Source organism: Oncorhynchus nerka, linkage group LG19, assembly GCF_034236695.1.
Source record: "Oncorhynchus nerka isolate Pitt River linkage group LG19, Oner_Uvic_2.0, whole genome shotgun sequence".
In the NCBI taxonomy this organism is placed as follows: Eukaryota; Metazoa; Chordata; class Actinopteri; order Salmoniformes; family Salmonidae; genus Oncorhynchus; species Oncorhynchus nerka.
Window position 1 is genome coordinate 7,679,489 of NC_088414.1, and position 15,156 is coordinate 7,694,644.

Genomic DNA, 15,156 nt, shown 5'->3' on the forward strand with positions numbered 1-15,156 from the left:
GATCTGTTTGTTAACTTGTCTTTTGAAGACTTTAGAAAGGCAGGGTAGGATAGATATAGGTCTGTAGCAGTTTGGGTCTTGAAGAGGGGGATGACCGCGGCAGCTTTCCAATCTTTGGGGATTTCAGACAATACGAAAGAGAGGTTGAACAGGCTAGTAATAGTGGTTGCAACAATTTTGGCGGATAATTTTAGAAATAGAGGGTCCAGATTGTCTAGCCCAGCTGATTTGTAAGGGTCCAGATTTTGCAGCTCTTTTAGAACATCAGCTGACTGGGTTTAGGTGAAGGAGAAATGGGGGAGGCTTGGGCGAGTTGCTGTGGGGGGTGCAGGGCAGTTGACCGGGGTAGATATAGCCAGGTGGAAAGCACGGCCTGCCGTAGAAACATTCTTATTGAAATTCTCAATTTTCGCGGATTTATCAGTGGTGACAGTGTTTCCTAGCCTCAGTGCAGTGGGCAGCTGGGAGGAGGTGCACTTATTCTCTATGGACTTTACAGTGTCCCAGAACTTTTGGGAGTTTGTGCTACAGGATGCAACTTTCTGTTTGAAAAAGCTAGCTTTCCTAACTGTCTGTGTATATTGGTTCCTAACTTCCCTGAAAAGGGTTGGTATTTGGTTTCAAATATACTTAAGTATCAATTTGTCATTTGAATGCCAGGCACACCGGCTTGTGTGTCAAGAACTGCAACGTTGCTGGGTTTTTTCACGCTCAAAATGTTCCTGTGTGTTTCAAGAACATTCCACCACCTAAAGGACATCCAGCCTATGTCAGGCCAGTGGTCAAAAACCGCTCATTGATGAAAGAGGACAAAGGAGGCTGACACAAATTGTGCAGAGCAACAGACGGGCTACAGTTAGTCAACTGAACTACTAGTACAAGACCCATAAAATAATTCACAACTCGTTGTACCTTGACACGAATGGGGTATGGCAGCCGATGACCTTACGGAATTCCACTTCTTTCAGCAAAAAAACAAGAATCTGCGGATGCAGTGAGCTAAGGAACAAAAACACTGGACACTGGAGAATTGAAAAAACATGGCCTGGTCTGATAAATCCCAGATCCTGCTGTTTCACGCTGATGGGAGGACTAGGTTATGGAGAAAACCACATGAATATATGCATCCATCATGCCATGTGTCAACATTGCAGGATGGTGGTGGTGGTGTGATGGTGTGGGGTGTGTTTTCATGGATTGAGCCCCTTTATTAATAGCGGAGCAACATTTGAATGCCACAGTATATCAGGTGCATCCCCTCATGGCAGCAGTGTATCCATTTATGAATAGATTTTTTTCAGCAGGATAATGCCCCATGCCACAAGGCTAGGATTGTTCATGATTGTTCCATGAATATTACAGTGGATTCAGCTTACTGCACTGGCCTGCCCGATCACCAGATCTCAATCCAATTGAGCATCCGTGGGATGAGATGGAACATGCTATTCGGAGTAGAGGTCCACTACCAGCCAACTTGACACAACTGTGGGAAGCATTGGAGTCAACATGGGCCAGCATCCCGGTGTAATGCTTTCGACACCCTGTAGGGTTCACGCCCCAATGAATTGAGGCTGTTCTGAGGGCAAAAGGGGGTGAAACTCAATATTAGGAAGGTGTTCCTAATGTTTTGTACACTCTGTGTATATTTGCATTCTAATCTAGAACTCAGGGCATGTATTCTGATTTAGAACACAGGCCATACTTTCTGATCTAGAACTCAGGCCATATCTACATTCCGAACTAGAATTGTGAGGTGTTGGACAATCCGTATTTTACACCCTTGATTTAACCTTAGGACATACTGAATCCTCTTCCATAGCAGTTCGCAGCAAACATCTGCATTGTTTCCCAGCTGTGTGTTTCAGTGTGTGCTCTGTTGCTGCTCTGTAGCCTGTCACGTACCACGGCAGCACACCTCGGGCACTACATCACCTGTGTTGATGTGTTTGGAAATTGTTGTGGAAATGGTATTGTAGGCAATACGCTGCCCTAGCCAGTGCCTCTGCAGGACTTTGATGGCAATCACGACTCCATGGCGCCCTCTCCATCTTCCATTGTGTTTCTGAAAATCCCCCAGTCGGAGATGGGTCCAGGAATATCATCTCCTTACTCCCCTCCTCTCTTCCAGTCCTCCTCCTCCTCCACTCCTCCCTGATGGAATACACTGCCCTACCTGTCAATCATCCACCAGAGAACTGGCCTCCTGCTCCCAATGCAGCCCGCGTGTGTGTCCGTGTGTATGCATAAGTGTGGACAGTATGTGTTTCCCCCATCGGGTGAAATAATTGATGCCTTGTTGACTATTGACAAGCTGTGTTTCTCTATGTCTTTACAGAGACACGTGGCCTGTGTAAGTAGCTGTGTGCACAGATAAAGGCAGATTTGACAGGAAATAGAAAATGGTGTGATGTGTTCTTGTCCGTAAGATGAGACGAGGAAGAGACACTGAGAAAGTTAATGGGCTTTCTGTGCCTTATGCCTCAACCCTGTTCTCAAATGTCAACACGGTCATGTGTTAGTAATTAATGAATTATTATTCCGCTTTCCTACTTAATTAGCAAACAAAGAATTCATTAGAAAATGCGTTTGTTAATTTATGACTAAGCAGCCGGCTCCCGGCGGCATTAATACTTTATGTTGTGCAAAGCGTAATAATATGCTATCTGATTGGCTCGAGCAAGAGGAAATTTAGTCTTTTTTCTGTTTCATCAATTTTTTCAAGCTGGTTGTACTTAGGCCCAGTTAGTGGTTAGGAAGAGAGAGTGGAGTAATTCAGCCATACATGTCTCTGTGAAGATAATTAAAGGATAGTTGAGTTTGTCTTCTGAAACAATGACCCTGAAAATGACATTTTTATCATGCTATATGCCATGTTCTATCTCTTTCTCGCTTTCTCTCTCTCTTTCCCCTCCCACTCCTCTTTCCCCTCCCACTCCTCTTTCCCTCCTTTGTTTTACTATCTTTTCCTCTCTATATCCATCTCACTCTCTCCCTTCTCCCTCTCATTCTCTCCCTCACTTACTCACTTAGTTTCCTCACTCACTGTCTTTCTCTTTCGCTCTCTCACTCTCTTTTTCTCTCTCCACTCTTGTTCCTGAGTCAAAATGTACATGTGGGCCTCCTGAGTGGTGCAGTGGTCAAAGGCACTGCATTGCAGTGCTAGCTGTGTCACTAGAGATTCTGGGTTCGAGTCCAGGCTCTGTCGCAGCCGGCCGCGACCGGGAGAACCATGGGGTGATGCACAATTGGCCCAGTGTTGTCCGGGTTAGGGGAGTGTTTGGCCGGCAGGGATGTCCTTGTCCAATCGCGCACAAGCGGCTCCTGTGATGGGCCGGGCACAGTGCACGCTGACATGGTCGCCAGTTGTACAGTGTTTCCTCCGACACGTTGGTGCGGCTGGCTTCCGAGTTAAGTGGGCATTGTGTCAAGAAGCAGGGCGGCTTGGTTGGGTTGTGTTTCGGAGGACGCACGGATCTCGACCTTCGCCTCTCTCTCTCTCTCTCTCGAGTCCGTACGGGAGTTGCAGCGATGAGACAAACTACCAATTGGAGACCATGAAATTGGGGAGAAAAAAAATAAAGAAATATATTTTAAAATTCTGCAGGACTTATATATTAGGCTATGTGAGAGGTTATAGACCCACAGTCAGTGTCCAGATTTGAGTTACTATTCCGTTTAACCCGTCTGAACAGTACAGTTTCCTTGACATGCCATATTTAAAGTCCCCGTCTGAACAGTACAGTTTCCTTGACATGCCATATTTAAAGTCCCCGTCTGAACAGTACAGTTTCCTTGACATGCCATATTTAAAGTCCCCGTCTTGTGGCTGTCAAAATGTTACAGCGCCTCACAATCATTGCAAATAGAACTGCTATCGTCCACTTTTACCACTTCACCAAATCTTTCCCACATATTAGGCCAGCTGTTCTGGCCCTCCCTTCTCTTTATTTTCAACTCTCCGTTTTGCTGCTTTTCTCTTATTGAATTCAATGTTAACTTTTTCTGCCCAAGTTCCCCAAAAATTTTGGCGATTGGCATGTATTTATCGTGTGTAAAATTAGGCCCTAAAGCTTAGGCTTATGCACTAATGCCAGATAAAAAAATAATGAAAGTAAAACCACAATGTAGCCTATAGATATGAATTGCACAAGAATTATAGGCAACATATATGGATTTTTGACACCTACCCGCCCTTCATCCACGCAATATTTCATGACCCTAAACCCGCTCGAGGATTTAACTGTGGGGACTGCGGGTTATGAGTCAACCCGCGCACCACTAACACACACACACAAACACACACACACACACACACACAGAGAGAGCCTGTTTTCTGTGTCTGCAGTCGGCTCTTTCTGTGTGAACAGCCTGTCTATGACTCCCAAAATAACTCAGTCAGATCAGGACTCCCTCCATCGATACTTTTTCTCTCCTTTAAAATGTTCATTAACCCCATATACAGTGCATTCGGAAAATATTAAGGCCCCTTGACTTTTTCCAAATGTTCAGAAATACCTTAAGTTTTCATACCCTTTTATATGAGACTCGAAATTGAGCTCAACTGCATCCTGAAAGACACACACCTGTCTGTATAAGGTCCCACAGTTCACAGTGCATGTCAGAGCAAAAACCAAGCCATGAGGTCGAAGGAATTGTCTGTAGAGCTCCGAGACAGGATTGTGTTGAGGCACAGATCTGGGAAAGGAAGGGTACCAGAGTAATCGGGGGAGAAGGGCCTTGGTCAGGGAGGTGACCAAGAATCCAATGCTCACTCTGACAGAGCTCCAGAGTTCATCTGTGGAGATGGGAGAACCTTTCAGAACGACAACCATCTCAGCTACACTCTACCAGTCAGGCCTTTATGATAGAGTGGCCAGACAGAAGCCTCTCCTCAGTAAAAGGCACCTAACAGCCCCACTTGGAGTTTGCCAAAAGTCACCTAAAGACTCTCAGAGCGTGAGAAACAACATTCTCTGTGTATCTGATATAATATATTGGTTTATGGTGTTATGTAGTTTATTCTGCTTGGTCACCTTTATTTGGGCAATCCATGCTGTTCTCTGATAGACCATTCTTTGTGTAGGTCCTTCCGGGTTGTTGCTGTGACACGCGCACTGCATCAGCAGATTGTGTCTGCTCCAGAATGTTTGTGTGTGTGATAGAGCCATCACTCACCCCCATGGCAGTGACATCTTGTTTTCCTCTCACGCTGTGTGTGATGTATCTGTGGCCCCTTTGCGTTTTTGCCGGGGTGGCCCTTCGGTCATAGATCACCGTGGAAACGCTGCGTAGCGAGACGGGCGTGGCAGTCTCCCCTGACAGCGGCGGAGTGGATTGAGTGTGTGTGTGTGTGTGTGTGTGTGTGTGTGTGTGTGTGTGTGTGTGTGTGTGTGTGTGTGTGTGTCGGCTCTCTCAGCCCTCTGGTCTCACACAAACACAGACACAAATACACACTGACCATATGATTCACAGACACACACATACATACTGACCACATGATTCACAGACACACACACACACTTACCACATGATTCGGTGTCAGTACGGCAGACTGGAGAGCCATGACGTCAGCAGTCAAAGGGCTGAAGCCTTGCCACCTCTCCCTCTAACAGACACTATCAGACGCTGGCCCCAACCACAGACATATAATCAGATGACTTCTTTTTTACTAGGTGATGTTCTAGCTATCAAATCACAGGAGAATAGCAGCTGTAAATTGGTTGTTTATCCACATCTGATTACTGAGTCCTGAGGTCTATTAAAAAACAGAAGTCCTCACAAGGATAGTAAAACAAGTACAATATGTGACTTTTTGCCGGTCCCCACAAGGAAAAGGGCTATTTTAGGCTTAGTGGTTTAGGGTAAGAATTTAGGGTTAGGGTAAGAATTAGGGTTAGGGTTAGAATTAGGGTTAGGAGTTAGGGTTAAGCTTAGGTATAGGTTAAGGAATAGGAGTAGGGGTTAAAGGAAAATAGGATTTTGAATGGGAATAAATGATTTGTCCCCACAAGGATAGTAACACAAACGTGTGTGTGTGCGTGCGTGTGCGCATCCACACCGGCAGTTATGGGTCATGGCCGCAGTAAAATTCCACATGACTGTTGAGTCATGGTAATCTCCTTTGATGCACTCTGGACATGCTTTGGTTGTACCCAACTTGCTAACTACCATCAGGTCCTAATAGCCTGGTACTCAGGGCTCTATTGTCCCTCTAACCACTTATCGAGAATCACATCAAACACTTATCATCAAAAAAGTATCGTGATTTAAGGTAGTAGTTTTGGAATTGTTAGCTAGATTACTTGTTGGTTATTACTGCATTGTCGGAACTAGAAGCACAAGCATTTCGCTACACTCGCACTAACATCTGCTAACCATGTGTATGTGACAAATACAATTTGATTTGATTTGATTTTATAACTCACCTCACTGTGATTGATCAACTTGAAGAAAGGAGTTCAGTAACAGGTTGAAACTGAGTGGAAAAAAATGGTCCTTTTGGATGTTGTATCAAAGCCTAGCACATTGAAATGGACAGAGCTTTCTAACATGCTGACCACAATGTAAACGTACTCATACATGTCATTCAGTCATTGCACTCGCACTGCTCACGCGCGCCAACGAGTGTCTGCGTTGCCAAGCGCTAAAATAGAAGTCAGGTTGTATTTGTGACGCTGAACGCGGTGCAGGTCCTGCCTCTCCCATCTCCTCATTGGTTTATAGAAGCATATGCCCACGTGCCATCTTCTAATTGTTTATAACCACGTGGGTGATTGAGGTTGGTCGGTCAGCTGTGGTAATACACCTTGTTTTGAAAGTTAAATGCCAATCGCCATATAAAGTCCAAAGAAGAAAAGGACGGGACGGAGGAGAGATGACTAGAAACGATTTGGTTGACCGTTTTATGTGTGGATTAATTGTCGGAGTAGAGGACCTTAAAATTACAACTCAACGTTTATATCTCAGGACAAATTAGCTAGCAACAGCAAGCTAGCTAAATAGGACAAATTAGCTAGCAACTGCAAAGCTAGCTAGCTAACTTACCATAAATGTTTAATGTTTAAATTAATATAATTGGTTCAGAGTTTGTTTTGATATTTCAACCTGCATGTCGTGATCGCGTTTGGTGTGGGGGGACAAAATTCATTTGCACACGATGGCATCCGGTTTGGGTATGGTGTAAGGTGATGACTAATTCAAAACACCGATACACATAATAGAGCTTATGCAAAGCATAGGCCTATGTACAATATGAGCCCAAGCCCCCCGCAAAAAACGTAATTAATATAATGATCGTGCCGTTATACAATACATAGCCTACCGCATATTATGCATGGCAGAAATACATACAAGAAAACTGATTGAAGATATCTTTGGTACATAATTGGTCTAGCCTATACTCCAAAAATAAACTAATTCTATTAATCGCCTTTGAGTGTGGACTGTATTATTACGCACAATGGATGGACTGGTAACCTTATGCTACACACCAAACTTTCTATCCATGAGTCTCGGAGAGAAGGTATAGGCCTAGGCGTTGCTTTTGGTTCATTGATTGTGCAGGGCGGCTTACAGAGTTAGCCTACAATTATAGTGAATTTGTATTTAGAATATCGTAGAAATAGGGACTTTTTAAATATTTTAATAATTAATAGGCTGACACATTACCTTTAGCTACATAATATCTCCCCACAGTGCGTTTCCATCTCCTCCTCTTTCTCCTTTACTTTCTCGAGACTAAAGATGACAAATAACTCTAAATCAAGCATATGGGACCTGTTTGAAATGATCACTTTCCTGCTCACTTCATATGCGCACTTGCTCCGGAATGGAAAAAATATCCTTTCTATTTATTCAGTTCAATTAAAAACAATATAACAAATAACGGGACTTAAAAGCATATTTGGTGCTGCTAAATGATCAAGCCTGGAGCCTATGGCATGGAGCCTATGGCCTGGAGCCTATGGCATGGAGCCTATGGCCTGGAGCCTATGGCATGGAGCCTATGGCCTGGAGCCTATGGCATGGAGCCTATGGCCTGGAGCCTATGGCCTGGAGCCTATGGCATGGAGCCTATGGCATGGAGCCTATGGCATGGAGCCTATGGCATGGAGCCTATGGCCTGGAGCCTATGGCATGGAGCCTATGGCCTGGAGCCTATGGCCTGGAGCCTATGGCATGGAGCCTATGGCATGGAGCCTATGGCCTGGAGCCTATGGCATGGAGCCTATGGCATGGAGCCTATGGCCTGGAGCCTATGGCATGGAGCCTATGGCATGGAGCCTATGGCCTGGAGCCTATGGCCTGGAGCCTATGGCATGGAGCCTATGGCCTGGAGCCTATGGCATGGAGCCTATGGCCTGGAGCCTATGGCATGGAGCCTATGGCCTGGAGCCTATGGCATGGAGCCTATGGCCTGGAGCCTATGGCATGGAGCCTATGGCATGGAGCCTATGGCATGGAGCCTATGGCCTGGAGCCTATGGCATGGAGCCTATGGCATGGAGCCTATGGCATGGAGCCTATGGCCTGGAGCCTATGGCATGGAGCCTATGGCATGGAGCCTATGGCATGGAGCCTATGGCATGGAGCCTATGGCATGGAGCCATGGAGCCTATGGCATGGAGCCTATGGCATGGAGCCTATGGCCTGGAGCCTATGGCCTGGAGCCTATGGCCTGGAGCCTATGGCCTGGAGCCTATGGCATGGAGCCTATGGCCTGGAGCCTATGGCCTGGAGCCTATGGCCTGGAGCCTATGGCCTGGAGCCTATGGCCTGGAGCCTATGGCCTGGAGCCTATGGCCTGGAGCCTATGGCCTGGAGCCTATGGCCTGGAGCCTATGGCCTGGAGCCTATGGCATGGAGCCTATGGCCTGGAGCCTATGGCATGGAGCCTATGGCATGGAGCCTATGGCCTGGAGCCTATGGCCTGGAGCCTATGGCATGGAGCCTATGGCCTGGAGCCTATGGCATGGAGCCTATGGCCTGGAGCCTATGGCATGGAGCCTATGGCCTGGAGCCTATGGAGCATGGGAGCCTATGGAGCCTGGAGCCTATGGCATGGAGCCTATGGCATGGAGCCTATGGCATGGAGCCTATGGCCTGGAGCCTATGGCATGGAGCCTATGGCATGGAGCCTATGGCATGGAGCCTATGGCCTGGAGCCTATTGCCTGGAGCCTATGGCATGGAGCCTATGGCCTGGAGCCTATGGCATGGAGCCTATGGCCTGGAGCCTATGGCATGGAGCCTATGGCATGGAGCCTATGGCATGGAGCCTATGGCCTGGAGCCTATGGCATGGAGCCTATGGCATGGAGCCTATGGCCTGGAGCCTATGGCCTGGAGCCTATGGCATGGAGCCTATGGCATGGAGCCTATGGCATGGAGCCTATGGCCTGGAGCCTATGGCATGGAGCCTATGGCCTGGAGCCTATGGCCTGGAGCCTATGGTGGAGCCTATGGCATGGAGCCTATGGCATGGAGCCTAGTCAGATAGGCATACGGTACAAATAAATAATAGTTTTACTGTGATGGTGTATATTACATTACATTATATTATATATTACATTTATTTACATTATATTATATATTACATTACATTACAGTATATTATATATTACATTTATTTACATTATATTATATATTACATTTATTTACATTATATTATATATTACATTACATTACATTATATTATATATTACATTTATTTACATTATATTATATATTACATTACATTACATTATATTATATATTACATTTATTTACATTATATTATATATTACATTTATTTACATTATATTATATATTACATTACATTACATTATATTATATATTACATTTATTTACATTATATTATATATTACATTTATTTACATTATATTATATATTACATTACATTACATTATATTATATATTACATTTATTTATTAGACTTTTTTAATATGTAGATGTTCCAAAGGCGCACATCAGCGGCTTGTATGAGTGGAGGCCTAGAGATTCTGCAAGGGATTATGTTTATTAATGGTCAATTACCATGAGACCGGCAGTCTTTTTGCATGACAATAACCGGCTGACAAAATGTCATGACCTCCACAGCCCTACAGTATGTGTGTGTATGTCTCTCTGTCAGTGTGTGGGTGTGTGCTGGCATCGTAAGGTTTTGTCGCTATCCAAACACAATTAATGCATGTCACCTCTCCACGCACCAACAAATTGGAGTGCTCCGGGCAAGAGGAGATAGCTAGCCCAGGGGCTAGTCATTCTAGTCATTTCTAAATGAAAAGGATGTCTCTTTTGTTCAGTTCCACGAACCAGAGAGAGAGAGAGCGTAGTGGTGTGGGTAGGAGAAAGGTAGCTGCCAGTGAGAGCTGTAATTTTCACAGCCAGAAATCACACACACAGACACAGACAGAATATCAAACACACACACACACATACACACGCACGTTAGAAAATCAATTATATACACACACCAGGGCTTGACATTAACTTTTTTAGTTGGACTGATATTTTACTTGTCCGAAAGTTCAAGTCACTTGTGTGTGTGTGTGTGTGTGTGTGTGTGTGTGTGTGTGTGTGTGTGTGTGTGTGTGTGTGTGTGTGTGTGTGTGTGTGTGTGTGTGTGTGTGTGTGTGTGTGTGTGTGTGTGTGTGTGTGTGTGTGTGTCCACCATGGGCCAAAAAGGTGACAGAAAAGTATGTTGTATGATGCAAGCAGCCACTTCACAAAAAACGTTCATTATTATTACTGATAATGGGAGGCTGCTGGTCTCTGGTCCCATGAATTATACAGTATCTCCTGACTTTGTGGCCTTGAGCAAGGCAATTAACCCCTTCCACAAAGTAAAATACTGCACTGATAGGCTACTGCATGAAACACGTGGTCGGTCAACCCTCCATCTGGAGAGCGACTGGGTGTGCAGGCTTTTGATCCAACCCTGCTCAAACGCACCAGATTCAGCTTATCAAGGCCCTGTTGGGCAGCTGATTTCTTTTTACAGTGTGGTGTGTTCGAGCAGGGCTGGAGCAAAAGCCTGCACACCAGTTGCACTCCTGGACTCTCTTGGAGGATGGTTGGCCACCATGCAACATTACAATTACAACCAAATACTTTTTGTCTTTTAAAATAATTCCCTCGTTCAATGAACCAGGGATCAAATTGCTAAAGTGGGCGATGTAGCTAACTAAGATGTTTATCTACACTGAACAAAAATATAAACGCAACATGTAAAGTGTTGATCCCATGTTTCATGAGCTGAAAAAAAAAAGATCCCAGAAATTGTCCATACGCACAAACAGCTTATTTCTCTCATGTTTTGTGCACACATTTGTTTACATCCCTATTAGTGAGAATTTCTCCTTTCCAAGATAATCCATCCACCTGACAGGTGTGGCATATCAAGAAGCTGATTAAACAGCATAACCATTACACAGGTGCACTTAAATGTGCAGTATTGTCACACAACACAATGCCACAGATGTTTTAAAGTTTTGACGGAGAGCGCAATTGGCATGCTGGCTGCAGGAATGTCCACGAGAGCTGTTGCCAGAGAATTGAATGTTAATTTCTCTACCATAAGCTAACTCCAACATAATTTTGGCAGTACGTCCAGCCGGCCTCAAACCGCAGACCTTGTGTATGGCGTCGTGTGGGTGAGCGGGTTGCTGATGTCAACGTTATGAACAGAGTGCGTCATGGTGGTGGCGGGTTATGGTATGGGCAGGCACAAGCTACGGACAACGAACGCAATTGCGTTTTATCGATGGAAATTTGAATGCACAGAGATACTGTGATGAGATCCTGAGGCCTGTTGCTCGTGCCATTCATCCGCCACCATCACCTCATGTTTCAGCATAATAGTGCAAGGCCCCATGTCTCAAGAATCTGAACACAAATCTGGGAAGCTGAAAATCTCCTACTTCTTCCATGGCCTGATTACTCACCAGACATGTCACCCATTGAGCATGTGCGGGATGCTCTGGATTGACTTGTATACAGCATGTTCCAGTGCCCGCCAATATTCAGCAACTTCACACAGCCATGGAAGAGGAGTGGGACAACATTCCACAGGCCACAATCAACAGCCGGATCAACACTATGCAAAGGAGATGTGTCGTGCAGCATGAGGCAAATGGTGGTCACACCAGATACGGACTGATTTTCTGATCCACGCCCTTACATTTTTTTTTTTAAGGTATCTGTGATTTACAGATGAATATCTGTATTCCCAGTCATGTGAAATCCATAGATTGCGGCCTAATTTAGCTATTTCAATTGACTGATTTCCTTATATGAATTGTGACTCAGTAAAATCTTTGAAATGGTTGTATTTATATTTTTGTTTACATTTACATTTAAGTCATTTAGCAGACGCTCTTAGGTAAAAATATCCCGTGTACATTGGGGATATTGACAGCATAGGAGTTACTGTTCAATTAGGCTATTCTAATGATATTTGTTTACTTTACAGACGGTATTTTTTTATTGAACCTTTATTTAACTTTGAACTATTGAGTAGAGGAGAATCCTAGCCATCCGGAGGAGGCAGCATTGGTTTCATCCACTGTGTACCCGTATCAACTGACTTTGAACTATTGAGTAGAGGAGAATCCTAGCCATCCGGAGGAGGCAGCATTGGTTTCATCCACTGTGTACCCGTATCAACTGACTTTGAACTATTGAGTAGAGGAGAATCCTAGCCATCCGGAGGAGGCAGCATTGGTTTCATCCACTGTGTACCCGTATCGACTGACTTTGAACTATTGAGTAGAGGAGAATCCTAGCCATCCGGAGGAGGCAGCATTGGTTTCATCCACTGTGTACCCGTATCAACTGACTTTGAACTATTGAGTAGAGGAGAATCCTAGCCATCCGGAGGAGGCAGCATTGGTTTCATCCACTGTGTACCCGTATCAACTGACTTTGAACTATTGAGTAGAGGAGAATCCTAGCCATCCGGAGGAGGCAGCATTGGTTTCATCCACTGTGTACCCGTATCAACTGACTTTGAACTATTGAGTAGAGGAGAATCCTAGCCATCCGGAGGAGGCAGCATTGGTTTCATCCACTGTGTACCCGTATCAACTGACTTTGAACTATTGAGTAGAGGAGAATCCTAGCCATCCGGAGGAGGCAGCATTGGTTTCATCCACTGTGTACCCGTATCAACTGACTTTGAACTATTGAGTAGAGGAGAATCCTAGCCATCCGGAGGAGGCAGCATTGTACCCGTATCAACTGCGTGTCGGCCAATTGAGGTTTTACACGAGTACCGGCGGAAAGTTATTTTAGGATATTGGACATGGAAAGGACATTAATAAATGCTAATAGCTAAATAGTTAACTAGCGAGATAACCAGCAAAACTACACAATGTTTTACATTTACATTTAAGTCATTTAGCAGACGCTCTTATCCAGAGCGACTTACAAATTGGTGCATTCACCTTATGACCTCCAGTGGAACAGTAGTGCATCTAAATCTTTTCAGGGGGAGGGGGGGTGAGAGGGATTACTTTTTTGAGCTCTCCAGTTAGTCTGTTATACATCGTTATTTTACCTGCTGCTCAAATGATTCTCTCTCGTTCTCGCCTTCTCTCGCTCTCGCCTTCTCTCGCTCTCGCCTTCTCTCGTTCTCGCCTTCTCTCGCTCTCGCCTTCTCTCGCTCTCGCCTTCTCTCGCTCTCGCCTTCTCTCGCTCTCGCCTTCTCTCGCTCTCGCCTTCTCTCGTTCTCGCCTTCTCTCGCTCTCGCCTTCTCTCGCTCTCGCCTTCTCTCGTTCTCGCCTTCTCTCGTTCTCGCCTTCTCTCGCTCTCGCCTTCTCTCGCTCTCGCCTTCTCTCGCTCTCGCCTTCTCTCGCTCTCTGCTCTGGCAATGACCCACTGGCAGACTTTTCCAGGGTTTTCATTGCTGACCAAAAATAAGCTATAACTTGGCAAATATCTCAGTTACTAGCAATGAATATCAATAAATGTGCAGATGCGACTCGCTTTAATCTCAATAATGCATCTTGCGACTGCATGATTGAAAGACCGCTCGTGTCTGTCAATGCAGGGCCTACAATAATTATACTCCGATGTGCTCTGCAGAGATTGGGAGGACAGTGTGCAACGCAATGCATCCGGAGGCCACTGATCCAATTATGATCGAAGTAGCCTAATTGTTTGATATTGTACATTCTTCTTGTCCCGGGCAAGAAACCCGTTAATGTCGAGCCATGCACACACAGATACTCAAACACACAGCCAGAACATAGCAGACACATTTATTAATCGGTAGTCTTCCTCCTGCAGGAGGGCTTCTGTAGTGAGGTAGAGGGATTAGATGCTGGACAGACTTGGTTAACTATAATCCTGGAGATGGAGTTGGAGAATGCGTCCCCACTTCCTATAAAAGAACATACACACGTATGTGTACGTTCAGCTCTTCAAACCTCTCGATCACATACACATACATACACACACACACACACACACTCACACATTTATACATATTCACACACACTCTCACATTCACACACACTTACAGGTGTTTTCACATTTAGAAAACCCTTCACACATACACAAGCACACAAACCTCCCTAAATCTCCCTAAACCCCCTCAGACGACACACAGGCGAGGTTCCAGGACGAAAGCTGAGGGATTTGGTTTGAGTGTAATTACACCTGATAGGCTTCACATCCTTCATAACAAGCACCGGCTGCGACACACACACACACACATACTGATTACTGTGTGAGTCAGACAGAAGAAATGTGGTAGTTTATTATTGTTGCCAAATCACTCTTTGGCTTTTGAAAGATCAAAGAGTGTCAATGAAGTGGAGCCTGTCGTCATATTGAGGTGGTTAAGCAGCATCTATTGTGGGAGTGTTCTCTACGGGAATGTGGGAAGGCCTGGGTGTCATCGTCACTCAGACTCTCCTGATTCTTTATACATTGTTGCAGATGTTTTGTTGTGGATTAAGGTCTGTGGATTAGATGTTCTAAGTAATTGAGTTGCCTGTGGTGCACTTTCGAGATGTTGGGATATTAGTGATATTTGTGGAATGTTACTGATATCCTACTCTACTTTACCTTACTCTACTCTGCTCTACGGCAGGCGGCAGGTAGCCTAGTGGTTAGAGCATTGGGCTTGTAACCAAAAAGTTTCTGGTTTGAGTC

General features: G+C 45.1%; 1 pseudogene; it reads left to right on the forward strand.

Annotated features, from left to right (window-relative positions):
- The window catches only part of LOC115146884 (netrin receptor UNC5D-like), a 349,654-nt pseudogene that overhangs the window by 194,527 nt on the left and 139,971 nt on the right, over nt 1–15,156 (forward strand).